This window comes from Chinchilla lanigera, unplaced genomic scaffold (assembly GCF_000276665.1).
Source record: "Chinchilla lanigera isolate Chin_1 unplaced genomic scaffold, ChiLan1.0 scaffold00044, whole genome shotgun sequence".
Lineage (NCBI taxonomy): Eukaryota > Metazoa > Chordata > Mammalia > Rodentia > Chinchillidae > Chinchilla > Chinchilla lanigera.
In genome coordinates this window covers 10641514-10659204 of record NW_004955445.1, presented here as the reverse complement: position 1 = coordinate 10659204, position 17691 = coordinate 10641514, and positions in this window count along the sequence as shown.

The window sequence follows — 17691 nt, the reverse complement described above, 5'->3', positions numbered from 1 at the left end:
CTATTTTGGAGATCTGAATTTGAAATCAGGCTCCATCGCTTTCAAGTTTTGTGAGCTTAGTCCAGCCTCTTCGCCTTTGCCAATGTCAGTTTTCCCACCTGTAGAATGGTGTACTAACAGGGCTCTTCCAAGGGCGAAAAGAGGTAACACTTTGAAAGTGCCCAGAATAGGATCTGTTACACTGTGACCTTAATATGGCTTTTTCTGGTTTCTATATTTCCTGTTGAGAAGTCATATTGCTCAAATCAAATTGTATTGAAAGCTAAAGCATCCTGTAAGGTCACCTCCACCTGAGATAACCATCAGTAACAGTTTGTGACCTGCCTCCTGATTCTCCCATGTCACATGCACATGTATAAATACAGATTCTGAAATCCCAGGAGAAGCACTCTAACTTTAGTGACTAAACGTTTTGAACTCTGAGGCTGGATTGCTGCTTCCCTGCTGTACTCCGGCTGTACCCCTGGGACAGTTAGCTTGTCTGGCCCCCAATTTCCTCGTTGATGACCTTACAGGACAGTTGTGAGAACAGGGCTAATGCACAAGAGCCATTTCCAACAGTGCAAATAGAAATGTTTGCTTTATTATAGACATTATTTTGCAAGTCTTTTCATCATATTTCAGAGGTGTTTTCCTGTGCTTGAAAAGTCAAAGCATCATATGCCAACTATGTAAGCAGTCTTCTGAGGGGCTCTGGAACGGGCTCCCCATACCATAATCAATGCCCTTAAGCATGCACCTTGCCACCCTGGTGTGGGAGGCAGTGTCAGGCCCCGGGTGGCATTGCTGGGGTTAGTGCCAAGTGGTTTAACTCACTGAGGGCCAGAAGTGGGGAGAGGTGAGTGGTCCTTGTGCATAAAATCTAGGACACTGCCAACAAACTCAGTAATCCAGATAGCTCGTACTTAAATGCAATAATTTTAAAAACCAGAATCGTGCTAACATTTATCCACGATGAGCAGGACATCAGTGACAAGATCTGACAGCGCCGTAGCGGGACCTGACTTCGGTGTGTGGCCAAAGGAGGAAGGTGCCTCTTTCTCTATATTTTCATAGTCTTTTAAAGGTAATTTTCCCCCAAAAACATTAGTTGAAAAAAATGTATCGAAAGTTAAAAAAAATTAGCTGTATCAAAACTCACGGCATCATTTTATTCTTAGAATATGTGTCAGTTTTTCCTTTGCCAGCTTTAATGGAAGCACACTGATAGCTAACATTTTCAAAACTTAATTCTGAAAGTAACTGAAAAAATTATATATATAATTTTACATACATATTAAGGGGGCATATTTTTCCTTTAGTCTTGCACTCAGTGTGACTCACCGAGGTGCCAGGTATTTCCACCTTGCCCGATGACACTCCCTCTGACAGTCAACTTCGTTTCTTCAGGCCACTTTTGGGATTAAGCTGCTTTTAGCTGAGGGTCATTATCTCCACAGGCAGCCCTTCTCTGAGAGGAAGCAGGAGCTGGCTGCCTACCTGGGCTGGCTTTTCTGTCCACACTCCCGGCCGGCCGTGAGAACAACCGAGCCAGCTCTGCAAAGCCAGGGCGGCTCAGGTTACTCCAGGCTCCAAGCGCCGTCTTATCATTTCAGATCTGCAAAGCCCAAGCGCTTCATTCTCGGGAAACCTTTTAACTCTGGGGTTGACAAACCCTAAAATCCCCAGAGCTGCCTTGGAGGTAATAAGCACAGCTCCCAGGTGGACTAGCTGTAGGACCCCTACTGAGATGATCTCATTAATGGTTCCTTACCTGTGGCCAGTAGCACTGTCCTTTCTTCCTTTCTTTGTCTCTTTAGTGGCTTCCCTGAGCTGCTGCTCTCAGCAACCAGAAGTCAAACCTTGGGACCAAGGGGAATTAGTCATGGTCTCTGGAGCTCAGAGGGACAGGCAGAGAGGGGTAAACAAAGACTTTCCCAGATCCTTTCATATCCTTCATTATCTCACTACTGTTTCCCCAAAGACCTAGGAGTCCTTGGGCCAGCTATAATTAGATGTCAGCAGGGCATCTTGATCTTACATGTGTGAAGTGATAATACTGACACTGAAAGTCATCACCATATAATAGTGGTATAGTAGTAGTAATAATAATAATAATAGTGTTTCCTGCACCAGACACTGATCTTGGGGCTTTATATCTATTCAGTCCTCATCAGATCCCCACTAGGTACTGTTTTTGGTGCCATTTTACAGATGAAGAAACTGAGGTATAGGTGTATTTAGTCACTTGCCTAAATTCCTGCAGAGAAGTGGCAGCACTGGGATAGGAACCCCGGGGTCCTCTGGCAGTCTCTGCTCTCAACTATGAGCCTGTGATCTTCAATTCCTTGCCATTCTCCCTCAGTCTTCTTCTACATCTCAGAAAAATGGCCCCAGCAAAAAATAAACACTTAAAAATCCAGGCACAATTTTTATTCCACTCTTCCTTGGTTCATTTCATTCCTAGCTTCCCATGACTCACATATCAAAGACCCCTGAAGTGAGTTTCCCCGAAGTAGTCTCTGATATGAGGGCTGGGGGCGGGGAGCCTGTGGGAGAGATGGGAGGTGATGAGCTAAGGAGCAGAGGGGGATAGGATGCGGAGAAAGGGCAGCCTTTCCAACAGCCACCACGAAGGGTGGCCGCAGGCAGGATTTGCCCCTCAGGTAAACTGTGGACACGAGCTGTGGGCAGGGCACAGACTCAGGTTGATTCTGTCCAACGAGGGAGGGAGCCACGCATTTACACCCTAGTGCTGAGCATCGCTGGGGATTTTTTAGAATTTTATTTTATTTTATTTTGTTATTTTAAAGAGAAAAGAACAAAAGCAAAATAACAGAAAACAAAGACATAAAACAACATAAAAACAATACAAAATTTCAAAACAAGGTGATAGGAAATTAACCATGGTTGTTGCATTACATATTAGCTTCAAAGCGGTTACTCAAATAACCAGATCTAGGCATGTAAGATTGATCAAACAAACATTTACTATTCCTTTTAATAAACCAATAGAATTTAGTAGTATAATTACCTTAACTATCTTGTGTATATGTACACTTATTTTTTCCCTTCTTTCTTTTCTCTTTTCGGTCATCCCAGTTGTTTTTTCCTCTTGAGTAGTTTCTTTCCCTTTCACAATATCTATTGTACTTTTCTGATTTTATTTACTCAGCTATAAAGAAAGATAAACTCGAGGCTTTTATAGGTAAATGGGTGGAACTAGAGACCATACTCATAAGTGAAATAAATCGGACTCACATGTGTAAACATCGCATTGCCTCCCTAGTGTAAGAAGCCGAAGGAAAATCACTGGTTGGAACCGCTGGGAAACGTGGTGTTACGTTGTGGGCATTTCCACCAGCAGCAGCAAGTCCTCACAGTCCCCGGACAGGAAGCCCAGATAAAGAAGCCAGTACTGGGAACAGGAAGTTACAGAAGCACCTAAGAACAATTTCCTTGTCCTTCCCAGCTTTTCTCCCCTAAGAGAAAAGGAAACCAAAACAGAGCGTGTTACCAGCAGTTGTCCACTGTGGGTAAATTGAGCTTCACCCCATAGGGGTGCTCTGGGAGGCAGCAAAGTAAGCACTAGGAAAGGGAATGTGGGTATTTGACCCCCATCTGAAGTTGGTTGAGGGCTGGGGGCAGGACATCAGCACTCTGACTGGTCCTGAATGTGGAGTCAGGACGGGAGCCTCTGGTAGAGAATTGCTGAGGTTTGCAGGGAGTGTTTTTGGTGACATAGGGCAGTGCAAGAGGAGAGAGAGGGCAGCTTGGAACAGCTGCCTTCTCAGATGTGGTGGTCAGCATTCAGAAAGCACCGACCATCTGCTGGCACCACCTTAAGTGATTTCCTTTTACAGTGTCACTGTAAAATTCGCTGTCGGTCCCATTCACCCCCAAATTTAAATAAGGGAGACAATGCTTAGGGAGATATTAGGACTTTACCAAATGCCACATACCCAGTTACACATGGGGAATTCAGGATTAAAAACCAGGTCTGTTCCATTTGCCAGACCTAATATTTTTTTGGCCTCATGCTCTTTCTCTGGATTTCTTGGCATCTCTGAGATTCGAGATTTCTACCAATCTACCACGTCAGGTAATATGTACCAAAGCTATCAGGAGTACTGAAGTAAATAAAATACTAATCCTCTCCAATAGATTAAACTGAGAAATGCTTAAACCAGAGATCTGCCTGCCATAAAAGCAATTGGGTTACTTCTTTGTAATTTGACTGCTCACATGAGCCCAAGAACCTGCGTTACAGCTTTACAAATCTGTGATAATTTCCTTCAACTTTCCCATTTTATTGCTGCCATTAAAATCCTGTTGTGTTCTTAAAACAGGAAAAAAATGATTAAAACAGATGTGGCTCTTAAAGTTACAATATGAATTTTACAACCCTAGATTTTATGATGCTGAGAGAGACTTCAGCCACCAGGTCAGAGGCAAGAGAAATGGAACCGGATTTCTGAAATGGGTTTGGGGAGGAGGAAGGAGCAGGGTGAGGGGGTTTGGAATGACAAAGACAGCCAACAGAGCTCATTTCCTGACGTTCACTTTTCTCCCCAAACTCTGGCGACCCACTGCAGAATGTCACATTTGCAGCCCTCTCGGCACCAGGAAGCTGGGTCCCTGCAGCTACTGAGATTTGAGTTAAAGCACTTTCCCTCTTTCCAACCTGGCTTTCAACCCCCACCCCGACACACACGTCATAATTTTCCAGTTAAACAGTCTGCTGTGATCTGTATTTTGTTTCTCGACATAGCATTTTATAGTAAAAAGAACAATGATTCCAAGTCCTAGACTCAGGTCTTCATCTAATTCGCATGGGCAAATCATTCCATTGCATGTCTTAATTTCTTCATCCATAGAACTAAGGGGTCTACCAGATGTCTCCGTCCTCTTAATGCTGCTGTCTTTGGAGCAATCTGCAGTAATATAGTGCCTGGCACACTGGAAACTATATTTGTTTCTTGAAGAAATCAAGGAATTCCTAAATTTGTCTTTACTTTTTTAAAAATGAAGGCTTTATTAACTTTACTAAAATTTTCTTTAAAAAAGAAGAGAAAGCGAGGAGATAGCACCTGCACCAGGCTGGCAAGGCAAGGTCCTGAGTTCAATTCCCAGTAACAAAAAAGAAAAGAGCCAAGAGATTTATTTCTCTTTAAAAAAGAAAAAAAGAAAAAGAAAAACAGCAATCTGAGCAGCAAAGATTTAAAAGAGCCACACACAGTGCTGACAAAAATGTAGAGAAATGGGGTTTCTTCTATACCCTGGTGGGAATGTAAAATGTCTAATGTTTCGAGAGGGTGTCTAATTTTTAATGTCAGTACATTAAACAGGTATATTCTTTGATTCAGCAATTCCACTCAGGAATTTAGCCTAAGGAAATAACCAGAAAAACATATTTAGAAAATTAGGAAATGCTCCCTATCTAAAGTCTACAAGCAAGAAAAAACACTGCTATGTAAAAATGTATATATACTATGTCATTCCAAATTGTTTTTATTTTTTAAAAATAGCTGCCTAGAAGATAACAGAAAGGAAACCCTCAAAATGATATACAGTGACATCGCTGATTGTTTTTCTTATGTCTGAATGCTGGCCTCGCTCCCTGTCTTCCTTCAGGTCCCTACTCAGGTGTTCTTTGATCTCCATGGCCTGCTTATCTAAAAGAGCAACCACCTGCTCTGTAGCTCTCATCACTCTCTTTCTCTCCTATAGTTTTATTTTTCTTCACTGTCACACTGTATTAGTCTGCTTCCTGTTACTATAATGAAATACTAGAGGTTGGGTACCTTTACAAGGAAAAGAGGTTTATTTGGCTCACAGTTCTGGAGGTTCAAAGTCATGTGGCTGGCATGGGCTCAGCTCCTGTGACAGCCTCACAACAAACGGCATCACAAAGGTAAGATTGCATGCAAGGAGGGAGAGCACAGAGTGAGATAGAAAGCCAGAGCAGCCACACCATGGCTAGGCTTATGTTTTTATAATAACTTTCCTGTGAGAACTAACAAAGGGTCGCACAAAGACTGCTTTGAATGCTCCTGGACACTGGAGTATTGGCATGTGTCAATAATGTCAGCACTCAGGAAGCTTAGGCAGGCAGATCGCAAGTTTGAGGCCAGCCTGGACTACATAGTGAAACCTTGTCCCAAAACAAACAAATGAAACCTTCCCAGAGCAAGGCCCCCAAGATTTATACCCTAAATCTTCACCACCTACTGGTACTACCACACTGAGGACCAAGTTTCCAATGCATAAGCCCTTGGAGGACGTACTTAAAACCAATCAAACCACAGCGCAGACCCCGGATCATGCAGTTAATTACACATTAATTACATGGATTTAATTACACATCTACTGAGCCTCCAATATAAATGCCAATTTCATGGGGACTGTCATCTGAGCACTGACACAGTGTCTGGTGTCTAGGAGGGACAGAAATGTGAATGATTTGAATGGCTGGATGCTGTGTGCTTAGGTATACGTATAAAGACAAACTACTGGAGCATTGTGTATATGTAACAGTTAAAATCTTAAACTAAATGTGTAGCAGTAAGGAATTGATTAAAAGTAATAGAGTATATCTATACACTAGAAGTCTACACAGCACTTATTTTCAAGTTCTTAAACACATGTGTATCTGTGTGAGTGTATTTGTTTGTTTTTCTTCTTAATAACAAAAAATACCTCCTATTTGAACCAAATCAAGCAACAGATATTAGTTACATATGTAATTCAAACTTGTCTTAGGTCCTTTTCTCCTTGCTGAGACAAAATACCTGACATCCAAAGTTAAGGAAGGAAGGGTTTATTTAGCTCACAGTTTGTAGACGTTTCAGTCCATAATGGGCTGGCTCCAAGGCAGGGTGGCACATGGCAGAGGACAACTGTTCATGGCAACAGAAGACAGAAAAAATAACAAGGAAGAGCAAGACAAGCCTCTCTCTGTCCCTTATATTGTGTCCAGTCTACCAGGAGTAGGGCAGTGCCAGTCCAGTCCGTGGACTGATCCAGCAGTCATCTACCCTTAATCCCAGCATTGTACCATGAATCACACATCTAGATTCAGCTGCCTCTGGAAAAACTCTATGACTGCATGAAGCTTTAGGGTGACATCTAGACACAAACCATAACAAAGCTATAACAAAGAAGACAAAGTATGGATGTAATATAATTCATTTATTATTACATTATGTCCATCAATACAATCATAGTTGTCTCAGTGTATTGTCTATATGACCACTGTGGATAATGAGCACTGTGGGTGATATATCCCATATTTGTCATTTTATTTATATAAGACTTCCAAATGTAAGATCTCTGGATTAAAGGCTCTAAGCATTTTTTACTTAATGACACCTTCATGCTACTCTTAACTTAATAACACTTCAGAGACTATTGCTGTAGTTCACATTCCATCAAGAACACACGACTGTTTTCTACTGTTGTCAGTCTTCTCAATTTTTATCAATAAAGAAATGTAAAATAACATATCACAATTTAGATTTTTCTTGGCCTTGAGAGTCAGTTATGAATACTTTCCTTTATATTGGTCATTCGGTGAGTATCCTTAGTCTGTTTTGCTGTTTAAATACTTATCTTTCTCTTGTTAATGTGTAGAAGCTCTTTGTAGACTAGGAACATTAAACTTTGCTTGTTGTTTTTGTCACAAATTTCTCCCACAGTAATCCTGAATATTGCCTCTTTTATTTAGCACTCGCTATATACTCCTTTGGGAGACTGCAGAGCTGATCAGTCTGCAATAACTAAAGGATATATTAACGCGATACCTGTCTCTCTTCCCTTTACAGTGCCTCCCACTACCCGAATCTGACCTGTGTCAGAGGACGGGGAACCTGGAGACACACTCACAGAGAAAAGGGAAGAGCAGCTGGAAATACCCCTGCCAAGGACGACAGTCCAGGAGGACGCTACTCTGGCCCCACCTGCCCTGGTCTTCACTTTCAAAACTTTCTTGCCAATTTTTATTCACATTTATACAAACACACATAGGACAACAGCAACAACAACAACAAAAATAGTCGAAATAAAGTTTGGAATTTTATACAATTTAAAGATTAATTTGTAAAGGACTGAAATTTTGTGAAATTCAGAATTTCACAGTTTTAAAATTGTATGAAATTTGAGCACCTGCCTGGCAAGCGCAAGGTCATGAGTTTGATTCCTGGTACCAGAAAAAAGCCAAAAAATAAAAAAAAAAGATAAAAAAAATTATGTGAAATTTGAAAGTTCTCATGTCTTTTTCAAATTTAAAATTTGGAAGCACATGTCTTTTCATGTAGTTCATTTATTTAGCCCTTTTTCTTCATCTTTAAATAAATCTGTTTTGTTTTTTTTTTTTTTCCTTCTGGTGTTAGGAATCGAACTCATGACCTCGTGCTTGCCAGGCAGGCACCGTACCACTGAGCTAAATTCCCAGCCCCATTTAATTAAATCTTGATAGTTTCCACCTGAGTTCTGTACTTTTCTTCTGTATTTTTATTATTATCATCACTGATATGAATAAAATATCTATGTTCACTTTTGACTGGGTTCTGCTAATAAAAGGAAATACTATTGATTTCTTCTTATTTAGTACATATTTGAGTGATTTTTTGGTTTTTTTTTCCTCTAGTTTATATGTTTTTATGAGAACATGTTTGCAGTATATAATGATCATATTCCTTGTAGGGAGTTGGTACCTGTACATAACACATCTCAATTCTTTTTTTTATCCCCTTTCTCTTCCAACCCCCATCTCTTGATGAAAAAGATCAACCTCCCTAATTCCTATTATCTTTTATTTTGCTCTTTATTTATATTTTGGGTTTTTCACATAAGAGAAAAGATGTGATGTTTAGCTTGTGTATCTGATTAATTTCACTTAACATTATAGTCTAAAGATGCATACATTTTCCTATAAATGACTCAAATTTATCCTTTTTGGTGGCAGAGTAGTACTCCACTGGGTATAAATACCATATTATCTTTATCCATTCATCTAAATTTACAATTATATCATCCACAAAAAGCATTCAACTTTGATCTTTATTTTGAATATTTATATCACTTATTCCATTTCCTTTTTCATGTAACTGCATTATCCACAAACTCTAAAATAACAGAGTAGGCAGTAGCCACCCTGTTATATTTCTTATTTTACCGGATCTAACTCATGTTTCATGGCAAAATGTAATATCTAATACTAATTTTTAGAAATATTTTTGCATTATATTATTAGTATTAGTCACCTTCCCATCACTGGGACAAAATACCCAATAGCCTCCATAATAGGATAGGAGGTTTATCTGGGCTTATGGTTTTGGTAGGTTCAATCTATACTCAACTGACTCCACAATAGAAATCACACGGAGAGTAGCCATGGCAGAAGACAGCCACTCAACCTATAACAGCCAGGCAGTAGACGGAAAAGGAGGAGCATGGGACAAGGATGCACCCTCCTAGCTCATGCTCCTGGTGACCCACCTGCAACCAACACCACCTCCAAACAGTCCCTTTAGCTACTAACCTCACTGATGTGTATGTGCCATTATGATGCAGTCACCTTACAGACACATGAGATTTAGAAGAAACATTTTGGTCCAAACCATAACACTATTCATGTAGTTTCTATTTTTGGTTTTATTTATAATTTTCTCTACATATAGTTGTGAAATTTTATCAAATGTCATTTCAGCATTTTTATATGAACTCTGGTTTATATCATTTGATTTGCTGATGTAATGATGTGATGAATTTTATTGTCAGATCTTTTACTGATGAGTCACTCTTGCTTCCCTGAAAGAGATGCTCTTTGCCCACCAAATATTCTTTTAACTTGCACTTGCTGTACTTCAGTGAGAATTTCAGCATCTTTAGTCATAACTGAAGATGATCTAGAGTTTTCCTAATAGTATTAAGAATGAGGGGCTGGGGATTTAGCTCAGCGGCAAAGCGCCTGCCTGGCAAGCGCAAGGTCACGAGTTTGGTTCCTGGTACCGGAAAAAAAAAAAAAAAAAAAAAAAAAGAAAAAAAGAATGACAAAAGTTGGAATTAAGGTGCTCTTTGCTTTGACAAATGATTTGGGGACCTTTGCATCTATTTCTCTAAAATAAAGACTAAAACAACTTGAATAACATTTTGGTACTTTTTCAACAACATTTCACCTTTTCTTATGGTCATTTGTTGTTTTACACTTCTGACCTCTCCTGGTGTCAATTTTTGCATCTGTAGTTTGCTAAAAAATCACTTACATCCTCTAGATAGTCCATGTTTTTACCATGGAATTCTAAAATTCTATTCCTATCATTATTTTACTTTTCTCTATATTTGTAATTATATTTCCTCTCTCATACCTGATGCATATTATTCTCTGAAAATTTCCTAAGGAGGCTCACAAGGGATTTACCTAGTTCACTTTGCCCTTGCAAAATACCAGCATTTGGCTTTGTGCTACCGGCAGCACCGTCTGGGGAGGTGGGCAGCGAGGGACCTTGGGTGCAGAAACCCATCTACCACTTGCTCGAGGAGACCTTGGCAAATAATTGATCTTAGTGAGGCTCTGGCTGTTGCCTGCAACAGGAATATAGCTGCTCCCTGGGCAGCATTGTGGGTGAGGCAGGAAAGAGCCTGTAAAGGCCGAGGCACAACTGCTGACACGCAACGAGAGCCAGCAGGAACAGCTCTGGACCTGAGGGCTTTCTAGGATGTCTAGGTCTTTGTCTGTTCATCTAAACTCATGCATGTACTGAAGCTGACAAGTCTCAAGCTCTGCAGAGCGAGTCACAAGCCAGAGGCCCCATAAAACTGATGGTACAGCTCCAGCTGAAAAACCAGCAGACTCAAGACCCCGGGAAGCTGATGTTTCAGTTCCAGCCAAAAGGCAGGAAAAAGTTGAAGTCTAAATTCAAAGACAAAAGTCTGGAGGAATTTACTCTTTCTTACCTGGGTAGCAGTCAGCCTTTTTTTTCCATTAAGGCCACCAATTGATCAGATGCCACCAGCCCCAGCCTCAGCCCCAGCTAGGAGGGCAATCACTTTATTCAGACTATCAATTTAGGTACTAATCTCATCTAAAAACTCCCTCAAGAAATCCTAGAATAATTTTTGATCAGATATCTGGGTGCCCCTGGCTCAGTCCAATGGACACATATGGCTAAGTATCACAGTGATCACCATGGGCTTTCACCCAGCCCAGACGTAAGCGCCTGCAGCGCTGTGCTCTCTCTCTCTGCCTGAGCTCTGAACAAGCTTTCTTCATTTTATTTTATTTCATTACCTTTCGTTATTTGTTTGTTGTTAATCTCCCTTTTAAATGTCCCCAGTGGCAACAATTTACTGGTCATCAGCACACAGCTTGGGATAAGAAACCAAGGGAAGAGTTCAAATCTATGTGCATCTCATATACTGTATGTCCACCAAGCCCTCTAGCTAAGAGCCAATGTCCCTTTTAAAGAAATAGTCTTTAAATCAATCTCCCCTCATGACTCTAAAACATATTGGGGTTGGGATGGCAGCACAGTATTTCCCAGTGATAACACTTACCATCCACCGTTTGTGTTCTGCTGTATGCCAGCACCCTGGATCTCCACCTCTCAGGTACTTCTTGGCGACAGCTTACTTGTGAATGAAACTGAGAGAACAGAGTCCTGGGGGGGTGGGGGGGGTCTGGTCTTGTGGGTGTGGCCTCTGCTCAAGCCCCGCCCACCTCAGCCCTAAGGCTGAGCATGTGACTCTGGCAGAGCCAATCAGCAGAGTTTATTTTCGAGCCCCAGGGACTGGCTCAGGGGAAGATGTAGTACCCCATACATATGACATGAGACTCAAATTTCAAAATTCAGTTGGATTTATTGAAAGAGAAAAACTCTTTGAACCAAATATAAATCAATTTTAATTGAGTTTCTGTCACTGCAATTAATGGATCCCGGAGAACTCTGAGGGGTTACTAAACTATCCCCTCTGATTCAGAAGGTAGCAGTTACCTTTTAACCCAGCAATCCCCTCCCCTTCCCCAGCCCTCAGTACCTCCGCCGTGTGTCCCTATCCCACGTGTGGAAATGGCCACTTCTCTAGTGTCACTCATGAAGCCTTTCAGGTACTTGACGGCAGAAAATTGCCTCGTCTGTGTCCTCTACATCCTCTCTAGAGTCCAGAGCAGGCAGATCCCAGGAGCCTACGATGTGCTGAGCCCATCCCCCACATTAATGCCTCCCATGCCTCGGGAAGTAGGTTTTGCCATCCCCATGTTACAGGCAGGGAAACTGAGGTGCACCATGGGCATTTGCTCAGGAATTTAGTAGGTGACGGACTCTAGATGTCAACGCAGGTCTCTCTGACTTCAAAACATCATTCCATCAATATTTGCTGAATAAGTGAATGATGGCGCTGGGCTGACCTTGACGTTGATCTTAGTGAAACTCTCACTTGTAAGCTCTCACCCACAGATCCCAGCACTCAGGAGCCTTTAGCACTCAGCCAGGATGTGGACGAGGTTTGAAGCTTCCTGAAGAAAAGCTGGTCCCCTGCTGACCAGGCCTCCAGCCCATAACTGCCCTCCCTCAGCACCGCCGTGCCTTCTCTGACGTCGTGCTCCGCTGTGGTTTGGAGTTCCTTTAACGCTACTTCCTGCTGTTCCAGTGCCCAGCAATCCTTAGCCTCTCTTTTCTTCACTGCTCCCGACACTCCCCTGCCCAAGTCCAGCGTCCCTGGCTCCGGCGCGGTGTCTTACTTTTCAGGTTCCTCATGACACACTGAGGCCGCCCCAGTCCCCAGCCTGGGTTCCTCTCCTGCAGCCTACCTGGAGTTCTCCTCACCACCCCAAAACCCTTGACCTTGAAGCTTCTACTTGTGCTGCAGGCAATCTGGCCAAATACACCTCCAAAGGGCCCTGCGCCCTGGTACATCAGAGCCCCATCTTTCTGCCCATAATGCTCTGTACCGTTCTCTGACCTCATATGACACACCTGTAAATACCACCTGCTGAGCACCACCCACCTCCACGCCGTGCACACCACAAGGACGAAGCGTAGCCTCATCCCGCCACAGGGCCCAGCACACAGTAGGACACTCCATAAATACTGACTGACCAAATGAATGAATGAATGAATGGATCAGGTAAATTAATCTGTGCTCAGATTCAGAGAAGGATTCTGATGGATTAATGAGCCAGCCTCGCTCAGGTTGCAAACTCATTTGTGTGTCATCAGGCACCCCCAAAGCCTCCCCCTGGAGCTGGCACATTGAGTGCCACTGCTGTGGACCTCGTGTGAGACTCCTCACCCCCTCGTTAGCATAGGCACCCTTTCCACACCATGCTGCCCACTGTCTTCTTTCATCCTGAGCTGAGGTACCGACCGCTTCCACTCCGTACAGAAATCCTTGCATGTCCTGCTCTCTTTCTCCTCTAAAAATCACATCCCCATCCTGTCTTTAAAAGAATCATAAGGACAATAAAAACAAAGATAATAACACATGCTTATCACATGTCAAGCCCTGTACTAAATGCCTAGCACATTTCAGTTCATTTCATCTTCCCATAAACCCTATGCCCATTTTACAGACACAGAAACTGAGGCTCGGGGAGATCAAGTCAGTTATTCAAGGCCATAATGCTGGTAAGTGATGGAGCCAGACAGTCTAACCCCAGAAAAACCTCACATAACCACTGAACTGTATAATAATAACTTCCCAACATTTTTTACTGTGACTCATTGTAAAAAACATTTTTTCTATCATGAGGAAGTTCACATATATGCCCTCACCCACAAAAGACTGAAACAAAGTTTCATAAAGCAATACTTAATTTGCATTTGCTGTATGCTCTCTTTCCTTATAAGTAAGTCATGATCAGAGGCAATTAATAGGTTGTGCATTCCACTAAGTAAAGATTAGGTGTGTACCGCATTGGAGTGTCCAATGCTGCTGTTTATTAGGTTTTTAAATGAAAATAGTGTTTGCCTATACATACATAGACTATTTCTTAAGGATACTATGCTAGGCAAAATAAAGGCCTCCCGATGATATCTACTGTCTATCCCTGGAACTTGTAAAAACTGTATGCAACATGGCAAAGAGAAATGAAGGTAGCAGATAAGGTTAATAAAGCTGCTCCCTGGAGATGAGGAGATGACCCTGGGTTGCAGGGGTGGCCCAAAGTGACCACGAGGGTTTCTCTACCCTGAAGAAGGAGGGAGAAGAGAAAGCGTCAGGGGGTACTGTGTGACAGAAGATGAGGGTCTCACGCAGGAAGGGTACAGGCTGTCTCCTCCACAAAGGAACTCAGCCCGGGGCACATAGTGATATTAGTCAGTGAGACCTTTATCAGACTTCTACAGAACTAAAAGGTAATTAATTTAGATTATTTTCAGCTATTAAATTTGTGGCAGTGTGTTACAGTAGTCATGGGAAACAAGTGTAGATTCCCACGAAACTGGACACAGTGTTGGCTGTGGACAGGGAAATGGTGAGGCGAGCAGGAGGAGGGGAAGGAGAGTTAAAGCCCACCGTTGCAACTGTGAAGCCTGTGAAATAACCCGTGTGTGTGCTGTGCTTGGAGCTGAACTCAGAGATTTGCACACACTAGGCAAGCACTGTACCACTGAACTCCATCTCCAGTCCCCTTTTAAGATGTGCAGTTAGGGTCCCTATAAATCATTAAGTCACCAGGCTGGCCTTGACCTTGGATTTCTCCTGTCTCAGCTGAGAGATAAAAAAGGACAGACTTCTGGTGCTCTGAGAGGACACCGGGATCTCTCTGTGCCTGAAGCCACATAGAGTTCCACTTACCAGTAGTATCCCTTTTTCAGCATAAATTACTTTTATTTGCTTGATGGTTGCTAAGAACCAAAAAGTGACTGCTACACTCCTTAGTTTGCAAATGTAGAAACAGAGACTCAGAGAATGTGCACAACTGCTCCGCGTTCCCGTAGGGAGTCTGCACATGGCTGAGGACTGAGTTTGCTCCCGGTTCTCTTCTGATGCACAGTTGGCTGCTGGCCATGCCCTGTCCCCCTCTCCCAACCACACCACATGCATGAACACAGAGGCCTCTCTTTCCCTTGTCTTGGGCCAGATGTCTCTTCCACTGGGTAGTGAGAAAGACTCCGCCACGTAAATTAGAAGAGGTTTTATGGGGCACCCCAAGCCTCCATGTCCCAAGCAGCAGCATGGAGTCAATTTGCTAAAGGTCTACCTAGTCCATACTCAGCATGATGTGGGGTCCTGAGACTGGAGCGCTGGGGTACAATCACACATTACGGATGGCGGGAACATGTTTCACAGATATGCAACAGGGCCAGGCAACTCCCAAACCTGTAGGCACAGGGCCTAGGCTGGGAGATGATTTGCTGTGGGACTAGACTGCTGCCAGGGAGCTAGGGCCATGCTGCAAAACTAGGAGTGAGCCTCCCTCGCCTAGAGAAAGGAAGACCTATAAACAAGATGATAAATCCCTTCTTTAATAACAAATGAAGCTCAGGCATTGACCAATCAGATGAGACACAGACGACAAACAAACCAATCAGAACCATCACCAGGCAAAATCAGCTGATGGCCAAGCAAGAGCTGCAAATGGGATCTTGCCAATGCGCCTACACTCTGCAGACTGAATATGTCCCAGCTACGCCGATCACCTGCCTCCCCAGTGCCAAGGCAGGTCCTGTCCCTGCAGGCTCTGGCCCAAACACTCCTCACTGTCAACTCTCTGAGGTGAGCACCGTGTTTCACTCCTTTAACAGGTGAAGAAACTGACGCTTTGTGGGATTAACTTGCCCAAATCACATAGCTGGCAAGTAGCAAAGCTAGGCTTCGGTCCCAGACTACAAAGCCGTTGTTTTTGCTGAGCCCAGTGCAAAAGGAACTTCATGAAGAAGTGCAAGCTGGTGACAGCAGAGTTTGGACTCTAGTGCAGGACCATTCCAGGCTCAGGCCCTGAGTGACTGCACAGGCTTCACCTGGAGCTGAGCCTGCTGCCACTCCTTCACTATCACTGGGAACAAGTCCTTGATTGCCTGGGCTGCATGCCGCGGGAAGACTGAGACCCCGGGTACCAGAAGCGGGTAAGGGAGAGGCAACTCCCCTGGCCCACGAGCTGAGCAGAGTGTCAGCATGACAGAGTCTAGAGCAGACCTTTGCCTTACTCTCGCTGCCACCACCTAGGGGCCTCCCAACCACTTCCTCATTCCACCTCCCCTCCAGGAAACGCTGACACTCCTGATGTGTCAAACTTCACCATATGAAATGTGCATCTGCACTTTATACGCAAAACGACCAGAGAACCCATTTTCAACCCTTGGGGACAATACTGCCCTTACCCACTATCAAGAATGCCTGGCTGGGGTGAAACTATATCATCCTCTTTTATGTCTGAAGCTCAGTATACATCCAAGACCTAAAGAGATAAGCAAAATACCCATGGGTTAAAAGTTCATGGCGGAAATAATTAAGAAAAAAATGTAATCAGGTGTGATGGTGGCACAGTCCTGTAACCCCAGCACTCTGGGAGGCTGAGGTACAAGGATTACAAATTCAGGCCCAACCTGGGCAACTTAGAGACTTAGCAAGACTCTGGCTTTAAAAAAAAAAAGGCGCTGGGGAGAAAGAGGAGGGGTTCTGGGGATGTAGCTCAGAGTGATGGCTCTGGGTTCAATCCCCAGTACCTACACACACACACAGGAGGAGAGAGATTGTGGGGGGAGACAGAGACGCTCTTCAGGACAGCAGTAACTTTTAGAAGGTTGCGAAATTCTGTTCTAAGCAGATGGTTTGGCCGGTGAGGTTCCCATAGGATCAGAAGTGTTGCAATTGGCCTGCAGGGATGAGCGTCACCTCAGGGGACACCAGCAGGACAGGGAGAGCTTCTCTCCCTTTGGCCCCAATTAGCAGGTCATCCAGACTATGCTGTCATCGAAGCTGGTGCTTCAGAGTGGCTCATCAGAATGCTCAGCTGGCCCACTGAACAGGTTTCAAAAATTTGAACTCATTGCTAATAGTGAAGAATTGGACAATTTCACATCAAATATGTATTTACTTTCTTTTGCTGTTAGAAGACCTGACCACATTGGAACCACATTCCTGCTTATCAACACTTGGCTGGAGTTGGTTTGAGACGGCCCCATTCAGAAATGCATAACCGCTCCGGCTGGCCACAGACCCCACCCCTCCTTAGTGATGCCCAGTGCCCGACTCACACCTTAGCTTTGTTCATGAGTTTGTACATCTGTCACTTTTTCCGCGATCAGTATGTTTTGCTTATTTACATTCCTTGTCTGGCCCTGGCACAACAATTAATAGTAAAGACTTGCATTATGCACTTACAATGTACCGGGTGAGCTGTTTAATGTAATTCTCCCCATGTCTCTATGGAGTATATAGAATTATTTTTATTTTCCTGATTAGCAGCCCCAGACTCAGAAAAGTAAATCACCAATGTCAAAAAGTAGGTCAGTGTCACTTCAGGTCATTGTCCCTATATAAAAACCAGCCCAAACTAGTGACGTAGAACAACAAGCATTCTTTTGTGCTCGCATACACTATGGGTGGAGAATTCAAAAGAGACGTGGTAGAGATGGCTTCTCTGTGGCCCGCAATGCCTAGGGCCTCATCTGGAAAGACTCTCAGGCTGGAATCTGAAGCCACTCACTCGTATGTCTGTCACCTGGGTGAGGATGACTCAGAAACTACATTCAGTGGGACCTGAGACCC